This window comes from Streptopelia decaocto, assembly GCF_964273445.1.
Source record: "Streptopelia decaocto genome assembly, chromosome: 2".
Classification (NCBI taxonomy): domain Eukaryota; kingdom Metazoa; phylum Chordata; class Aves; order Columbiformes; family Columbidae; genus Streptopelia; species Streptopelia decaocto.
In genome coordinates, this window is record NC_138655.1 from 97374221 (window position 1) to 97393715 (window position 19495).

The 19495-nt window shown below is 39.9% G+C and overlaps 1 long non-coding RNA gene across 1 annotated transcript in view; it reads left to right on the forward strand.

Annotated features, from left to right (window-relative positions):
* Nucleotides 1-19495, forward strand: part of LOC309436041 — a 249333-nt gene that overhangs the window by 186876 nt on the left and 42962 nt on the right. Inside the window, exon 4 of the long non-coding RNA XR_014183268.1 lies at nucleotides 13401-13572. This is a non-coding gene — a long non-coding RNA (uncharacterized lncRNA). The remainder of the gene's footprint in view (nucleotides 1-13400; nucleotides 13573-19495) is intronic.

Sequence of the window (19495 nt, forward strand, 5' to 3'; positions counted from 1 at the left end):
TAAATTTTTTTTTTATTAAATAAAATCCCTTGTTCCTTTCTCCATCCCCTGCCTGTTTTGCTGCTGCCTCTTTCCCATCTGAAGAATATAGGTGACTTTTGCATGTAATATATTTTTCTGATCAGCCCTCGAAAGGCTAAGTCCCCTGATCTTCTGTACAAAAATGCCATTTCTTATTAATTTTTTATGAACTGAGCTTATTAACCTGCCTTTCATTTTGTGTAAACTGTAATTAAAATGTATGAAGAACTTGACTTGCAGCATGCCGTTCTGGGTCTGTTGTTGGGTCTGCCTTAGCAGCGTGCATCAAGAGCATACTGAAACACTGATTTTTTTTTTTTTTTTTTTTTATTTTAAGGAAGGCTTGCATCATTTCACAGGGGGGAATCAGAGCCTTTGAATGAGGAACCCAGGCATGCCTTTTCCCCTGTGCAAAAATTGTGAAGCCACAGAAGGTACCACAGCGTAGACCTCTGGCTAAAAATACAAAGAATGAACTCAGATCACAGTCAGCTCTAGCAAAGTCAACACATTCCTGGTCTCCAGATAGCTGTTCTGTTAGGTGATGATTTAAATTTCCTTCCCATCTTTTTTTGGGTATGTTGATGTTGTAGGTAGAGGGGAGTGATATTATTTGTGACACTACTCAAAACTCGACCAAAGTGAAAAGAGTTGTTGTAGTTCTGTGTAACCCATGAAGACAAATTTGGTGGAAACCCAGGCAGCTGCTGGATGTTAAAACTCTGAGAGAGCCCAGGGAGAGACAAGTTGCTGGGTGTGTGGCACGGTTTTGTCTTTGCACTCTGTGCTCTTAACAATTACATCAACACTTTGAACATTTCTTTCTGTTATTCTTAGGTCAGTATAGTTATTGTAATAGTTGAGTGTGATTGTACATAAAACTATGATAAAACCCTTTTTCTGCCTTTGTATTTGTCCAAAGGCAAAACTGTCATTAGAGAGTCACTTCTTGACTAACTGGAGCTTTACCTGTGTGGTGTGTTTGTGTGGATTTTGTTTGTTGGTGTGGTGTGGGGGTTTTTTTGTGTGTTTGTTTTGTTTTTTTTTTCTTTGGGGGGGGATTTATTTTTAAATTTCAAGTCTATTTCTGTTATAATATGGTCAACTATGACTCTTAGTTTTTATTTTTTTGGTGCTAACTTTCTAGCTGTTTTTTCCAGAAGAAAGTACTGAAGGTACAATCTGTGTGCATTATATGGCCGAATTGTCCTCCAATGCAAATAAGGATTTGGGAGAATTATTTTGAACAGTACAATTTTTAAGCAAGCTTGATTGTTTATAGCTGTGACTGTCATGCAGGCAGATGAGAAGATGACAATTTCCACTATTTTAATGTAGTCATTCGGGGGTGGGGGATGGGGGCTTTTTTTTTTTTTTTCCCGATGAACCTATCTGATTATCTCTGCTTCTGCCTTTTCTACACTGCATTGCCCACAGTCCAATTTTTGCAACCCAGCATTCATCTACTGAATGTTAAGGCTCAGTGTAGTTGCCCTTGTAATCTCCCTGTTGCCCAGGTTTTAAAAGCAAGGCTGATGTTTTGTTGATACAGGGAAGGAGGAAGAGATATATGTGTGTGTGTGTATACATATATATATATATATATATATATATATATATAAAATATACAGTTTGGCCTATCCACACATGCAAAGTGCTAATTCACTCATTTTTGATAGTCAGAATTAGAGGAGGCTGGGTGGGGGCTGATTTTCTATCAACACCCTTTGGTCTTTACTCCGTGCTGTGGCTGAGGGTATCACAAGGCAATGCAGAATTTAATGGGAAAAGGTGTCCACTTTTTCCGTAGCAGACTGAATACAGCCTTTCACAATGCCAATGCTTTCCCAGATTGCTACCAAACTGAGCATGATGAGGGGCTCTGGACCAGCCTGTCATTTCATTCCAGTTGTGTCTTTGCACTCCAATTGCCTCTGGTATGTGCCTTAATTAATTAAATAGTATAATCTGTCCAAGGAAACCTCCTCCTTTTTCCACTGATAGTAGCTTGCTCAGATGATCTCTCATCTAAAACCCCCAGTAAGCCTGTTTCTTTTGATGCCGTTCTCTTTTTTTCCCTTGTGCAGGGCTAAGCCAACTTCATTATAAAGGCAGCGTAGCCAGGCAGCTTCTTAGCTGTGGATAAATAGAGGGACCTTTGAGCTGAGCCATTCCAGATGACCTAGGATGAATTGGGCTGCATTCCTAGCCAGGGCACCCCTTTTTCCAAACAGATGCAAAGCCGCCTCTTAAGCACACCCACATATAACTTGTTTGGGGGCAGATGTTTTTTGGTGTTGCTTTTAGCTTTCCTGAGAATATCACATAAGGTTAGCAAAATATTTAAACTGTAACATAGTCACAGGCTCGAGTGCACAAGGTTTATTTAAGGGAGGAGAGTGCTATTTATGGAAAGCATGTGGTTTACTCCCCCTCCCCCCCAAAATGGGAATGTTTCTTTGGGGTTTGGCGGGCTGTTCCATAGAGTATGCGAAAGGAAGAGAGGAAGGTTTTTGGAAACTTTCTATGCATTTTTGTCCATTTTCTCACCCCAGATATGAATGTTTACTGATTATTGTATTTTATACTTTCATATGTTACCTGCTAGGTTTTAAGCAGTATTTTTAATCTTTCATTTTACAATCAAATGGATGCAATTTTCTCCCCTTTATAGTAGTGGTACATTGATAATCTGAATTAAGTGCAAATTATGCGTGCGATTAGGAGTAGAATGAGAAAAAGACATTACAGCTCTTGCAAATACTTCATTATACTAAACTGCCAATTTTAAAGTTCATTTCATTGTGTTTAAAGTGAGCTGTTTAAAGGAAGTGTGGATAGCTGGAAAGGTTGTCACACTGCTTAAAAAAAGATTATATGATGATATGAGATTCTTGGTTGTCATTGTGTCAATTATGCCTCGTCAGGCAACATTAGTCTTTGATGTCTGGCATTTGTGGAAGGCAGTTATATGAGAGTGCTAAAAAGCCCTGAAAAGCATGTTTGTTAGCTGCAGGGTTGAGTAAGACATTCAGCTCTGACAAAGGCTCTTTACAGTCCAATATTAGCAAGACAGGTAAATTTTTTTATGACTCAAGAAAATATTGTATCAATTCTTTGCCTGATCCCGGGGGAGCCTCCAATGGCCAGCCCCAAAAGAGGCTTGAAGAATGGCAACTTGCTGTGCAGCACACAAGACTGCAAGCTTTTGCACAAAATATCATATGCCCCAAATTTAGCAACCCGTGCTTGTCTCCAAGGGATATCTCAAGCCCCATTGAGAGCAGCCGTACCTTTTTGCCTGATTGAGGAGCATGGTGAGCTCTTAGCAGGAGTCAGGCAGGAAGGTGGTGAAGCTGAGGGACATCCTGTGCAACCTGGGTTTTCTGCCCTTCCATGACCTTAGGAAATGATTAGCTATCAACTGCTACACCTATGCTGAAGGTTTGAAACCCTAAGGTTTTCTTTATTTTCTTTGAAATCACAGAGTGCTTTCATCTAATGAAAATAACTTTCTTGTAAAAAAGAAAATATTAAATCAAACTATATATATATTTTTTTTTCCCTAATGACTTTTTTGGATCTAAGAGCTTTCAGAGTGTTTAGCCTTCCAAGTTCAGATATATATATATTTTTTTAAATTGCTTTACAAAATCATAGGATGTTTCTGTGGTGAACATACATCTGTGCTGGCTTTCGCTGAGCTTTGGAAATAGGTCAGGAATTAAAGCTCCGGCTTTGTGGTTCTGAGGAAAGCCCTTAAGAAACTCTCTCAGACATAAGAGGGTAAAGAGGGGTCACTGGAAATACTGTATGACCATATATAGGTGGCATGGTCTCTCTTGGTTGCATGTATGTACAACTATACTCTATACACCCACATACATATATGAGCTCATATATATATGAGCTGTTGAAACTGGTGCTCTTCAGTGCTTGCTTAGAAAAAGATAGATAACTGGGGCGGGAAGGGGGGAAAAAGGTAGTCATGGGAAAACATGAAGAGAAGTGCTCTGTCTTTATGTGGTGGTGGTAACTCCCTATGTGTCTTAAGCTTAGCTATACATCCTAAGCTTAGCTCTATTGTTTTGTTTACCTCTGTGACAAAAACCCTATGCGAGGCATGCATTTACTGCATGGTTGCATTGCCATGGAAACCGGCACCAAATCTCATTCACACATTGCGCCTGGCTAGGACGGATAGAGGTCTTGCACTAGCATCTGCCCTGTGCTGCCCTTGGGTCTTTTGCAAGCTCTCTGAAGAGGGAGGGATGGTGGCTTGCAGGAGGAGGGAAGGGGGGAAAAAATGCACAAGGAGCAGAAATGACAAAAAAGGGCGAAAAATCGACGATTTTGCCCTCCTCCCAAATATTCTTGTTTTGCTGTAGTTTGGTAATTTTGTTTTTTTGATCTCAGAACAGCAGCGGAAATTAATAATCACTGCAATATTAGTGGGAGGTGCTTGGGCCATTTCTTCTTTCCTCACCATGGGTCTCAGAAGGGCGGTCAGGAGGAGCTCTGAGTGAGTGAGGAGTACACTGAAGGAGCAGAGCATGAAGCACAGGGGTGGAGAACTTTGACATAGGATTAAACCTGGACATGATTTCTGTGGTTTTCCCTGCAACATTTTTTTTTTTTTTTTTTTTTTTTTAATAAAAGTTCAAAGCCTAGAGGGAAGAAATAACCAAGCTAAAGAGAAATGAAACAGAACAAATTCCAACCTTTGGGGTAAATGGAATTCCCCTGTACTTGTCCTTCCCTTCCTCCCAGGAATCTTACATCAGGATTACTGAACGTGAGGCTTTTTCTTTGCAGCAGAACAGGGGAGCAAAAGGAAAATAGGGTGGCAGGAGAGATTTTTTTTTTCTCCAAACCACATTTTTCCTTTCCTTTGGCATAAGCAGCTTCTTCCATCTCTCCCTAAGTCCCTTATTTATTAGACCTGCAGATGGCCTTTAGACAACCTCATAACAGTGTGGCCTTTCACTATCCCAAAACATTAATTTCCAGGCATGCTGTGTAGACAGCCTGCCTTCACGGTGTGTGCAATTGTTCATTTCTGCTGTGCTTAGATTAGGGAGAGTGGTTTCTGCTTTCTGACCCTCCTCCCCCTCTGCCCTCTCCGGGAGCCCTCTCTGTGTCCTGAGGACATGGTGCAGCTGGGAGAGTCCCCAAATACTGCCTCCAGATGAAGGAGGCAAATCACATCTACAGCTTCTGTAAAGAGAACCGGTTCTTTGTCATGGATGTGGCTGAGTTTAATTAGCAAAAGGTTAGGGTGCCTCAAGGACTAGAAATCCAAGCATGGTACAAACAGTGGGTAATGCACCAAATCAATGCAGCTTTAAAGGCACTTGTCCCTCTCTGTACCTCCGTGTGTCTCTTTCTCAATTTGCTGAATCAAACAAACTAGCTGGTAGGTAAGATGTACATATTAGCAAAATTTTGCTACAGATTTGTTTCTTCTCCTTCTGCTTTCCATGCAACCTGTGGGGCCTGTGGGCAGTGTGCCATACTGTTAAAATATTTTAAGCATTAAACTATTTCTTTGGGAGTTGGTATTTATCTGAAACTATATGCACTTAGTCTCAAAGTTCTGCCAATTTAAGATACCTTTCATTACTTGTAAATATTTTCAAATCTGGGACCTGCCTTGCATAAAAGGGCAATGACACACTTAGTCTTCCCTCCAAGAGGGGCTGGCTGTAGTCAGGCAGTTGTTTGAGAACTTGTGGGTGGGAAATGGTGGGTGTCAATGCAAGGCAAAGCCCTGAGCTGGCTGGGGAGCTGTGCTGTGGCTGCCGCTGCCTCCCTGCTGTGTGATTCCCTGCAGTGCCCCTGCTCTGTGCCTCTTCCTGTGGGGGACATGGCAAGGACATGGGCCACGGAGGCAGAAAGGGGAGAAGCAAGGTGTGTGCAGCTTATGCTGCTCCTCAGCAAAGCAAACTGGTATTGTCAGGAGACTTTGTGCTCGGTCAGTTTGAAATCGGGTGCAAGGTGCTCATGGTTGTTCTCACAACTGGGATCCCTGGTGGCTTCATTTAAAATCCTGCACTTTTGTGCATGTAACTCCTTTACATCAGCATGTTGTGATGCTGCTCATATAGGTGCAGCACAGACACGTCTTGAGCTGCGGCCTTCTTGGACCTTGCTGTACCCCTTTGTGTCACCTCTGCTTGCCCTTGGTTGTGCCAGTAATAGTAATACAAGGATGATGAAAGTCCTGCAAGATTCCTGATAGTACGTGTGTGCCAAAGCTGACCACAGTCATCCACCCCCCCCACCCCGCCCATGATGCTGGGCAGCAGGGTGAGCTCATCACCCTGAAATCACTGAGCTGCAATACCATGTGGGTCCAGCTCCAGCATCTTCAAGCCATGCGTAGCTTATTGTCATGTATGTGTGTAATCAGATCTTTATGTGGTGGTGCCTGAAAATGACTTGCTGTCATTTTTTCTTTGATTAGTCTCCTCTCTCACTTAAAAGAAGTTTCCCCTTGAGGAGGATTTTTCTTTATGTATTTTGGTACTGTATATTTTCTTTCTGAATAATAAAGCTATTCCATGTATAGGTCCTAGAAAAAATAAGGGGACTGACCAAGATTAAATATTCCTTCTAAACTTGAGGCCAACAACATTCAAGTTAAAAAAAAAATATCTGAAAGTCAACCTTGTTTCTGCTCTTTTCTTGCAGCTTTTAAAATGTCACTGCCAAGAGAAATGACCGCAGTGGTGGATGAAGCTATGGAAAAAACAGAGCTGAATCTCTTTTTTTCATGTTGTTATTGTTGGTTTTGTTATATCCAGTCCCTTCTTTTGAAAATGTAAGTCAGGGAAATGTGTGCACTGACATACAGAAATAGACACCTGGACTCCTTTTAGCATCAAAGTACTTGGAATATAGAAAGATTACCTCCTTGGACATATTTTGTTCATGAAATTAATTGGTGAAATTTGGCATACTTCTTAAAGAGGCCTTTTGCCAGTCTTTCCCCATATTCTTAGCTCATGCCTTTGCATAGTGATGTGGTCCATGGTGGGCAGGAATAATTCAGCCTAGCAATGAATAATGGTAGCGTTTGTGGTCAACTGGTCATGACATTCTCACTTGAGCATTTCTCTCTGGGAACTGCGTCTTCGAGTCATGAGACTTGAAGTAATGTGAAGAACGAGACCATCACAGGAACAGACTGGGTGAAGGAGAAAGGGGACACTTGTTTTACAGGGTGCACTGTAACGACGAGGGGGGAGGGAAGGGGGAGGAGGGGGAAAGGGTGAGGGAAATCTTGCTTGAAGAAATACTGGTAGATTTACAATCATCTCTTTGTGACATTCCCTCCACCCCCAAGTACTTCTGTGTTTAAATCAATGTATGTCTGAAGCTCTGCACACAAAGCCCGCTGGAATCTTGGTGAGGGAAAAACAACCTGTAAGAAAGGAGGTGAGGTGAGTAGAGAAGGACAGGGAAAGCATCAAGGTGGAAGGAATCTATCCATAGCCTAAGACAAGCAAACACAAAAAAGAGGAGATGCTTTTAAGTGTGCTGGAATTTGATGTGCTACCCCAGATTTGGATCCTCCTGGCCAGAGGAAAATGCAGAGCATGGAAAACCTGGGGACCATGTTTAAATGGGGATACGATGTAAACATTGTCATGCCAGAATGAGCTACTTCCATCATGCCTCATCTGTGTCCAGTATTTCTAAGTCTTAGGTATCTTTGAAGATTAAATTTATAGAGATAAATTATTCATTGCTAAGTAGAAAGGGATGTGTGAAAAATGCAGGCTTCCCTACTGCAACTTTAAAGGCAAAGAAGCTCCTGTGGGTACATACTTGTGGTAGCTGCATATAAGAATAGTTTGGACATTATAGTGTTGATTAAAGGCAGTTTTGAAGTACTGTGGTCATGCTGATTAGGCGTGTAGGATGCAAATGCTTTGTGTTGAAGCAAAAAATGCGTTTAGAGGAAGACAAATAAATGGGAAAGGAGTATCTGTGATTCAAAGGAGAAGAATTATTAATGTACCAGTGACTTCCATAAACTGAAAGTCTGGGAAGTTGGTTGTGGGCTAAGAAAACCACAAGTACTGAGGCTTGGTTTAAATTCAGTCTCTGAAAATTTGTTTGAATGTGTCAGTAGGGCTCCAAATATTGAGCTGACACTCTTTCCATCCTTCAGATGTCATTTACAGGGCACTGGAGATGGTTGAAGAAACAGAAAGCTACACTGTTCTTCTGTAGTGTAAAATACTGCTGAAAATCATAGAGAATAACAAGAAACTTGATTTACAGTTTTGAATAAAGTGACACTTACAAGAACATGTGCCACCTTCTCATGTGTTACTTAAGAGATTCTGCCAATATACCCAAAGTAACTCCATCCTCAAAAAGGACAAAAGAAAATAATGTCAAACACAATAGTCTTCTGATGTGTCTCATTAGTTGTGAATTTCTACAAGTGTTTTCAAACACAAAATAAATTATTTTAAATAGCAATGGCCTTATTCAAGATGTCACAATTAAGGTAAAAGAAAGCATAAAAGAAAGCATGCCCAGATTGCACAGTTTGTGCTGAAGACTGACTAATCTACAGCTGAAAGGGTTGAAGCTAACCTTGAGTGTTGGAGGTATGTAAATAATTATTAGTAATAGTGACTTCAGAATTTTACCCATGGTTTTCTGAATGATTTGGGAAAGTATTTTCACACAGCATATGCCCAAAGTTTGTGGGTTTTTTTTTTGTTTTGGTTTGGTTTGGTTTTATTCTTTGGACTATTCTTTGCATTTTATCTAAGTTGTGTAAGAATTTGTAACCAGATACTATAGACCAATTACCTATCCAAAATAAGCAGGAATGTTAGCTGGCACAGAAGAAAGAGTAGCCACCTTAAACTGCTAAAACATTTCCATTCATTTGTATGACAACACCATCTAAAAGTTCCAGCTGAAAGTGGAGGCCCATGTTTTTTGGTATTGTACAAAAGCAGAGAGTGGTGTATAGAGAGAGAGCACAGAGAATGCATGTGGTAAAAATCTGACCTGAGATAGTTGTATGAAGAGTTTTGGAGAGAAGAAGTAGGAATAATGATGCTAAATTGATTTTGCTGCAGTTAAAATAAAGTCATATGGTGGTTTGCTTAAATTCCTCTGATTTTGCTCGTTATTTGAGGAGAGGGGTATGAGAAGCTTAATTTCAAGCTGAAGTAACCTAAAGGAGCTGCATTATTCTGAGATTTTTACTTTAAAGCACTGTAATACAGTAGCCTATGACAAGAATTTTGCTCAATCACAGCCTAGAAATAGCAAATCTTCCTGTGACAAACACCACCACTGTATTTATTGACACTGTGAAGCAGACATTTCTTAAGCAGACAACTGAACTTCTTAGAATAATATGTGTAATACTGCATAGCAATACTTACATGTACAAAATGGGCAATTGAACACTTAAGATGAATTCAGAGCTCCTGTAGTGGGTTTAATTTCTTTGAAGCCAAATGATTTGCTTGTGCCTGCATTGTGGCCGAGTGTGATCTCTTCAGCTTTTCAAGGCTAAGTTGCCAAAGATACTCAGGCGACTGTTTCAGAAATGTATTTCCTAGTTCTGGTATTCCCTTTCCACGAGGACGTGACTTGGATCAGTTATTTACTTACTTGGTCACAAACAGATCTGCAATTTTCAAAACTGTTCTTTGCTCTGTTTGTACCCAAACTGCACATCCTTGGTATCAGCTTCTCCAGAAAGTCCAAGGCAAGTGATGGCTGCAGTTCCATGCCAGCTCCAAAAGATGAAACAACATGAAGGGAAGAAGCATAATGTCTGAATTTTTTAACTTCTTTTATTACATGAATGCCTACTGTATTAGAATATCCTCACCAGCAATGCCTCTGCAGTTATCAAATGCCTCATCTTGGTTTCAGTGCTTAATCAGCTGTAAAAGACATTTTATTGCCTTGTATAGTCTTCAACCATAAAACTTATCTTTTAAACAAATCATGTCAGTATTAGTTTATAGATTACTGTAAAAAGGAGAGGTTCTTAAAAACTTCTTGTGACTAGTGTCCAGTTACACAGAGGAACCAGCACATTGGGAGCAAACAGCACCCTGTACTGCAGTGTTTGTAGGGGGGTTACCCCCCGAGCGGTGCTGCAGAAGGCAGCTGGCTGCTGTGGGCTACCAGAGCCGCTTGCCAGCAGGCACAGCTCATTAGCAGCCCAGTTGCAGGATATAACATCTTCCCAGTCAATTAACAATGCTGCTCTTTAAAAAGGTCCAGATCCTTTCTGATTCAGCAAAGCACTTCAATCCATGTTCAAATTTAAATGCTTGGTTAAAGTTTTGTGGAATAAAGATGTGAGATCTTGTGCTTGAGGTTAAACAGGTAAGCACGTTCCCAAATCAGGGACTGACATGGTTCTCAGAGGTTTCCAGGAATCTTGAATATCCTGAAATACTGACTTTCTGACTTTGCTGATTTCCAAGCTGAGTGTAACCTACAACTGAAAACCAAAACCAAACCACATTACTGTGGAGCATGCAGGAAAGCCTGCTAAAATTCCTTTCCCGGTCATCACTGATGATAAATAAATAAAGAATATATCAATAAATAAAAAGAAATTACACAAGCCTGGTTTTCTGGAAACAGATGAAAAAAAAATGGTAAAATGAATTTATTCTCTGTGGAAAGAAGCAACAAAAGTAATTGACTTGTTATACACCTCTTGACTGTAATATTTCTCACCGTACAAGGTGGTATTTTGTAGCTTGCTTCCTGTGGTCAAGTAAATAAGTGAAGATTAGGAGAACCAAAGCCCAAGTTTTTGCCTTAGTATTTTATGTAACAATGTGTACCGCTTTCCCACACTTATTTTCTGATGTGTAACATCCACTTACCTCTTGTAATACCCTACTGATAAATCATTACAGTATTAGGAAAACGTCTTTGTTCCAGTTCAGTGGGTTAACAGCAGAATCAAAGCTATTCTCTCACTGGCTGCAAGTTATTTATAAACATAACCACTATGTTGCTTGTGGACTTGGTCTAAACACTTAGTATGAGATCTAAACTTCACATTTTCTGAAATAGTATATTGAATTGTCATAGCTCACTGCTTCATCTTCTACAGTGTCTGACCTTATATTCCCACTGATACAGTGCAAAGCTCCAGCTGACTGCATTGGGTGTAGACTCAAGCCCCAAATAAATTTTAGATGCAATTTGTTATGACTAAGTAGTTGGTGAAACATGCTATGAATGTGGACGGCTTCATTCTTCCTTTTACTTTGTTCTGTTAAAGAACAAGTTGAAATAAGTTATCTAGTGTGTATGACACCGTGCTTTTATGTTTTCAACTTTAGTCTGAATTGGACTGGAATGGTATTTTGTTTTTCTTTTATTATTTGGTCCTGAGGCTTAAAACCAGATAGCCAAAACAAACAGGTTCCCTCTACAGACACCTCCTAGAAGTGGCTGGAATTCGGTTGCAGCCTGTAGGGCAGGCACATCACATCCCGTCAGGGTTCTGGGATGTCACCCATCCCCATGGGGCTGGCGCTGGCTGCCCCAGGGGCCTCTGGGTGTGGGGGTAGTCGCCTCTGGCAGCCCAAGTGGTGAGGCAGGAATCAGAGCCCAGGGGTCTGTCTCCAGTTTCCACTCTCAGATTCACTGGATCTATTCAGGAATAAGGCTCTGAGTCTTCAAGGGTTACCATGTTTTGGATATACTGGGGAAATTTTGGTTTTAGTTGGTGTAATACTTGAACGCCACAGAGGTGCAGGTTCTGGAAGCAATGAAATCCAGGGAGCTGGGGCAAACTCTACTACAAGAGCAGCCCCCCAAGTCCACATCGGACACAGCCCACCAGAAATCCACATTAAAGTGTGAGGGCCATGCCTTTCTTTGCCTTGGCCCAAATTTCTGTGTATTTCACATGAAGCATTTTGGGTTCAAAGTTGCAAGCCTCTTTGGATGAGAGTATTTGCAGCAAAATATCCAGCCCCTGCCAGACACAGGGGTGAGTCTGAGCTGGGAGGCTGCATCAGAAAACAGGAGAACTTTGGAAAAGTTTGGACCACAAATGAACTTGGCCACTGATTAAATAATCCTGCTTGGACCCTAGCAGCTGAGTTGAAGCAGAGTTTTAGAAAAGATTAAACTTGGATCTCAATTTTATGGTTATCTCTAAAATATTTATTGCTGTTTTATGGCATCAGAATGTAAATTATGGTACTGTAAAGACTTGCAGTGTGAAGTTTTTATCCTTATGTGCAAAACATAACTAGTACCCTTTTGTTTTTAAGGAAATATATATATTTTTAAAAATGCTGCTTAGGAAGCCGTATGTATTGGTAAGAACAACACCTTACTTGACATTTTTTAAGGTGTGGATACTTCATTTTTATTAGTTGGTAGTGTGTAATTATTTTTAGTCAATTGATGTAGGTCAATTAAACAAGGAGGGGGGAATAAGTGTGTGTTATCTGTACATAAACCCTACTAGAGTGTAAGTAGTGTGTGTAACGCTATAAGGATCAGAGAAGAAATGTCTGTTATTAGATGAACTAATGGCAAAAAATATCTTTTGGAAGCACAAGCCCTTTCTCAGGTGTGAAACAAACTTGATATAATATAGATTGTGTGTAAATACAGTTAATCAACATACTATGTGTGTACACATACACATGTGCCTACATAAATGCAGTTATATAGATGCAAAACCAGCTACAATACTGACTCATTTGTATTAAAATTACATGACCATGTTCTCCCATTTTAGAATGGGAATGGTAACAAATGAAAATGTTTAGTCTCCCATTAAATTTTTAAAGCTAACGTGAAACTATGTAATTGAAGAAGTGTGTTGTATTTTGGAGTCAAGGGAATTAAAGATCAATTCCCTTTGGCTGTGACCTCATTGGGATTCATCAGTAGCTGACCCTGGCCTTTATCTCTTGGGTTTTTTGTCCAGTACTCCTTCAGGTTTTGCTCCATCCCATGTTGAGATGACTCAGTGTCATTTCCTTCCACTATCTCATGCTGAGTGACCATGGGCAGAAAATTTGTTTTCATCTGCTTTTTTTAGTTAACATTCTTGTTCCAGTAGACTTGCTCACATAAATTTTTTCACAAGTTATGAAACAGTTATTTTATATCTGTGAACGCCGTGTTATTCTCCTGCTCCCAACCATGGCACTAGTGTCCTTTCCAGTCTCTGAGGAAAACACTGGTTTATGCTGATTAGGGAAAAGCTGAGCTGTTAAGTGTGATTCTCCTGTTCTCCAAGACTGGAAGGACTGGGATGGGACATGAATATCCACAGTGGTGTGAAACACATGTTTTTAGTGGTCCTAAATTATTGTTGTTCAAATTTCTCACAGGTAATGTCTTTAAGGAGATGCAGACAGATCACTCTTTATCAGCTGTCAAGGCAAATATTGCTGTGTGGTCCTTGCTCTCAGCAACATCCTCAGTGTCCGCGTGATGAGCTGCCTTGGAAAGACTATGCATAACAAGCTTCCTACTACCTCTGCACTTGGGGCTTTCTGTGCTGTAAGTACACTGTATAATGTTGTGGCCACCACTTGGCATTTTCAGGTTGGTTAACTAGGAGTGTTCTGACTTAGCATCTGATTTTTTTTTTTTTTTTGTGATTTTGGTGGTTTTATGCCTTTTAGGTGGATGAAACGTTGTATCTGCCTCAAATAAATATGAAAAGTGCTTTTCTTTTTATTTGTCCCTATAATAAGCAGAAGTCTCCATGATTGTTAGAGAAATCAGTATTTTTCCTGCAGTGCATTGCAAGCATGCTGTAAACATCACAAAGGCTGTAATTGACAGGCAGCATCTGATAAAATTCATTCTTTTGCTGCTGTGTCTAACAAGAAAGGGAGGACATGCTTTTGATTATTTTGAAGATATATTCCCTAGAACCTATATGTCTAGTGGTACCTCTGAATAAAGAGAGAGAGGGGTGTTGAAGCAATGCTATGTATAGAGGTGTACATTTTCCAACAGTAAGAAAAATGTGTCTGCAACCTAACTGCACTCACTTTAGCCCAAATAAACACTTTTGGGAAGAATTTAGCTGAGTGGTTATTTTTGGTCTGGCAAAGGGAAAACCGTCTGAGTGACTGTCATTACCCTGATGCTGATTACTGGAATTGACCAGCTTAAGGGCAATTTGCTAACTTTGTTTAAAAATAACACTGGTCTGTCTGGATCCAACTGTGATTTAGAAAGGGAGGAGCTCTAAACCACTATTTTTTCCCCTTTTCTTTCTTGGTGTTTTTTTGTTTGTTTGTTTGTTTTTAAATAAATATAAATGATTACAAAAAAAGTTTCCTAGCTGAAAACATTCTCTGAACCCCACATGCTGTGGGATTTAGGGAACTAACACGATGATTCAGATATACAATCCTCATATTCATTCCCACTCCTGAGAATTTTCCTCAAGGAATAAAACTTGTTTCCTGCACTTGGTCAGAAACCAAACCAAAACAAACCCTCTTCTCCATTTTTTGTTTTACCTCTCTCTCTCTTTCTCTCTCTTTCTCTCTCTTTCTCTCTCTCTTTCTTTCTCTCTTTCTCTCTCTCTCTTTTTTTTTTTTTTTTTTTTTTCCTGGAAAATAAGGCAACTAATAAATCTGACATTAAGCTCTGGCACATGCTGTAGTCCAGTTTAATCTCAGGATGGGAGCGGTGTGACTTTTGCAGGCTTTTGCAGCATTCCTCCCTGTGAGCTCTTGACTGACAAGTTGTCTGATTGCTCCTTCCCTTTCCTTCCCCCTACTCCATAAGGAGAAACATGCCAACAGGGTCTAAAGGTTGGTTCAAAGGGTTCTCTTTTTATTTTTTTTCTTAAGGAGTGGGGCAGGAGGCACTGAGAGCACTGGTGTGTATATTGCTTTTTTGCATCTCTGTGAGAAGACAGACCAAGGGCACTGACTGAGCTCTGCCCCTGAGTAATAGAAATTTGCGATCTTGCAGCCCTGCCACTCTGCTGATGTAACTCTGGTTTCCTTTTCCTATATGGGGGTGGGGCAAAAGGTTAAGAGTACTCAGAATCTGCAAAATTCCCAAGGTGGACACAAAGCATCAGGTTATGATGGATCAGTTTCACACTCTTTCCCCTTTTGTTGCTCCTTATCAAAACCAAACAAACCCAAACAAAATATGTCCTTTCATTTATGCAGGAAATAAAACAAATTAGTGACACTTGATGCTTATCCATACTGCAGTTTAGTTTAAATGCCCACATGTGCATGTATTTTCTTGCTTTCTCACTCGCAGGACTGCTTCCCTTGGTGTTCCTTCTGCCAATTTGAATTAAAAATTCCTCTGACATAATTTTTAACATTTTTAAATTTATAGTCTAATTTTTTCCCCTTGGTCATTCTTCCTCAATACCCAGCAACTTCTTCATCCATTCCCTTCGTCCCTCTTGTCCTCCTTTAATCAGAAAAGTCTCTTAGCTTGCCCTTGTATTATCTGGTCTCCAGTTGAATCAAGTAGTACCAAGCTCCTGAGGATTTCTTTATTTTCTTTTTATATAGATATACATTTCCCCACCACCCCCTGTGGGTTTTATTGTTGTTGTGTTTTTTTGGTGGGGTTTTTTTTGTTCCATTATTTTTACTGCTGGGCTTCCCTGCCATATTCAGGCCACATTAGTCCATCTGTCTGACCTGTCTCTCCTCCATCTTCATTCACTGAGTTTCTATGGGCTTCTTTTAAAATTCATGTGAGTTCATCTGACTGTTTCAAACTTCTCTGCTGTTCTCCCCCTGTTTCACAGCTGCTGCTTCTTACTGTGTCTTCCATTTGGGGACAATACCAAAACAGAGCAAGTTTACTAAATAACTTGTGGGATTTTCCCTTTCACTGACACAGTTCTAGGCAACTAGATCCACAGCTGCTTTACTTACAACATTTTAAAGAAAAATTCAACTTGATAGGAGGATCAGAGCGACTGCCTGTGTTATGTTGCCTTTCACTACATTCCTGATTCCCATTTTGCTATAACAGATGCTGCCAACATTCTTGTCTCTCAGGCACTTCTGTTGCCCTGTGTCTCTCCTCCCTTTCCTCCAGCTGATGTTTCACTGGTGTTTAAATCCACATCCAGTTGTGTTTTTATTACATGCAGAGATGGAAACTCTGCCCAATGATTCCTTTTCATTCTCCACCTTCCTTTTGTTTTGACTTAAATGTATTCAAGGGGGAAGCAGGAGGAGGGATGGAAAAGGAAGGGTTCGGTCTAGACTTCCAAAGCAATTTCCCTTTCCCTACAGAGCTCAACTCATTTCCTTCCAGAGCAGGGTGCATGGGAAGTTGCACATTTCTTCTCAGTGTTGACTTTCCTGAAATTGGTTGAGTCAAAGCACAGCTACTAGGAGTGGTCCAGAGAGCTGTAAACACAAGCGTGTCAATGTTCTTCCCCCTCTTACTGCCACACAGAAGAATAAACAGAGATTAATGTGGAAAGGAGAGGGCGTTTTAGATAAGCAGCCACAGGGTGGAAATGTTGAAAGAAAATAGACAAATATCCATCAACACACCTGCACTTGGGTGTTTCTGCATTGTGGGGCCTCACAAGGCTTATTTTTGCCATAAATATCTCAAGGACAGAAAACTGAGCAATGTGGAGGCTGATGACTTGCCAGAGTCATACGTTGCATTTAGGCAAAGATGAGAGAGATTTTTCTTTAAAATGCATTTGCATATGCTGTTTAGTAGTATCCTATTTAATACTGTTGCATTCACTCTTATCAGGTCTCTGTGTTTGCCTTAAACCAAATTAATAAATTGTTTTAAGTCAAATTAAAAACAGACTGAAAGAGTAGCATATTCAACAACTTTCCTCACATGCATTCAAGATACTCTCCACTTAAATTTTTCAGATGAATTAAACTCAGTTTAGTTGGAAAGGAAATGCTTAAAAAAAAAAAAAATAGTGATGAGATCATAATCTGTCGACTCCATGGAGTTCCTAGTTTAGTTGCTCCCTTATGTGTTTGTTTTCTTAAGAGATGAGATTTCTTGTGCCGAGAGTGTGTGGAGATGTGGACAGGAAGATGAGCTGGAATCTGATGATGTGTTTGATTTAAGATCATGATTTCATCCATTCAGTTTGGCTTTTGCTTAGCAAGACAAAGCTACATGGTGTTTATCGTTCTGCTGCCAGTAACTGCAGATTTGTGTCTGAATAGATGATTAATATTTCTGAGTCTGAAGAGACTAGTAACTGATTTTTTTGTGTGTTAATTGCCAGGAAACATGCAATGAAACTTTAGATAACTACTTCTAGACTATTAGGTATTGCAGTTATGCAGGAACTTTAGTTGATTTATCTTTTTTTAGTAGAGGAACAGATGAGGAAACTACATCTCATCTCAAAAATAGAAGCTCAGCAAACTCTGCAGGAAGAGGGGGCTTTAAACCACCTCCTTCTTCCCAGAGCATTTGCCTTGAATTCACAACTACAGAAAACCCTTTTGCTACTAGGCATAAGGTAAAACACTGTAGTGTTTGCTCCATCTCAATGACTTTTTTTTTTTCATGGAAAGGAAAACACCTAGTGGGGAGTGATTAGTACATGCACTTGATCATCCTTCACTGGGTAGTGTCAAACTATTGGCACCCCATTATTTTGCAGTAGCTGTCTGGCATGGGAGACTTTGCAATGACAGGCAAGAAGATGTTATGGTATGTAAAGTAATGTAATGGCACTGGTATGGAGCTCACCTTGTAGATTACAGATCTTTTTGTGAGGGCAGGGGATGCTGCTTCTCACTTGCTTCAGCCAGAGCGCAGGTGGCCAGGCACTTCTGGAGTGAATAGACCTGTAACTGGTAGCTGAAGGTGCTTGACTTAATTACAACCTTATTATAATCCATTCAGCTGTGTGGGACTTGTTGGCTTGAGTTTTTGACAGCTGTGGCAATCAGGGAGATCTCCACTTTGTTAGAGGGATTTCTGGCAGTGCCAGCTATTCAAAATGAAATGGAGACAGGGGACAAAACAATGGCTCTGACATTTCTACTGATATCTGCCACTGAGTGATCACCGCGGGCTTTTTTTCTCTCTAAAATGTGTTACTCTATGTAGTTTGGATTTTTTTTTTTTTTTTGGCTTGTTTGCTGCCTATAGTAGGTGCTGAGACTGAATTTATTAGGTCGGGTGAGAGTGAGAGGTAAAGATGCAGCTTTCTAAGGGGAGGAATGTATACACAACAAATATAAATTATTTAGAAAATGAGGTAAAGGGGAGAAACTACAACTGTAAGTAACATTTTTACCCTGCCAGGGAAAGACAGGCAAGCATCTCATGTTTTCAAGTAATTTTTCATCTCATTTTTCCCAATATGCATTCTAATGGTACTTGGGGCTGCAGGGGTAGACTGACCAGAAATGTCATAAGTTGAGGTTATGGATGTCTTTTTACAAGTAGTTACTCAGTCTCGTAGAAAGCAGGGCAGTTCCAGAGGTAAAAAGAAAAACAATTGTGTTCCTGGAAAGCCAGGATTTGAAGCAGTGATACACTAAATACTGAATGAGGCACATCAAAATACATGAGGCATTGGTGGAAATTAAAAGAAGGAAAAAAATAAGATATGTAGTTTTGTTGCCGATCTTCTGCTAGGACTCTCAGTAACTACATTTCAAAATTCCTCCGGTCTTATATTTGTTAAATAAGGGCAATAAGCAAGGTACCTTGAGTTCTAGAAATAAAAAGATGCTACATAAATTTAAGAATTATCACTGTCAATATAATATTATTATTGATTTATTCCCACTGTAAGTTTTGCATCAGAGATAGATACTGTTTTTCTGTGAACAGTGTAAGATGCATATAGGTGCAAAAATATTTTAGTTATTTGAAGCTATTGCTCAGAGGCAGCTTGTAAAGCTTTAGAGTTCTTTGCTTTGTCCTGGTATGCCTATAGCTCTATAGTCTTTTCAGATCAGTGTATTTCAGCAGAATTGTTTAGTATTTTCCCAGTGAATGATCAACAAATAAAACACACTTGGAATGCAAACCAACATTTAGTTTCTATTTTTGAAGTTGTCTTGTATTTTGCAAAACAAGACAGAAGAGGCTAAATCTCATATAGCATCCACATCTACAGAAAAATGCATCTTACACTTAGCTGGTGTCAGTAGAAGAAAATAAGAGTTATATTTCTTATTTCCCCCATTGCATGTTGATTACTGTTGATGTAGCTGACTCTTAATCAGAAGGTGCACAAGAATGCATGGCCATCTCTTTGCATTGGTTTTGTGTGTCTTTGCATCAGGAGTGGCAAGGGTCTAGAAGACTAGTAATGCCTTTTCCATCAAGTGTCTCCTTTTCAGTTTTGTTGGCTAAAATAAAATAAAATATCTTTACATTTAAAAGCATAGATGTGCTCTTAGCTATTTGTAGATTTGGACAAAACTGATAGCTGGCTTGTTTAGTGAACAACCTTTGATTG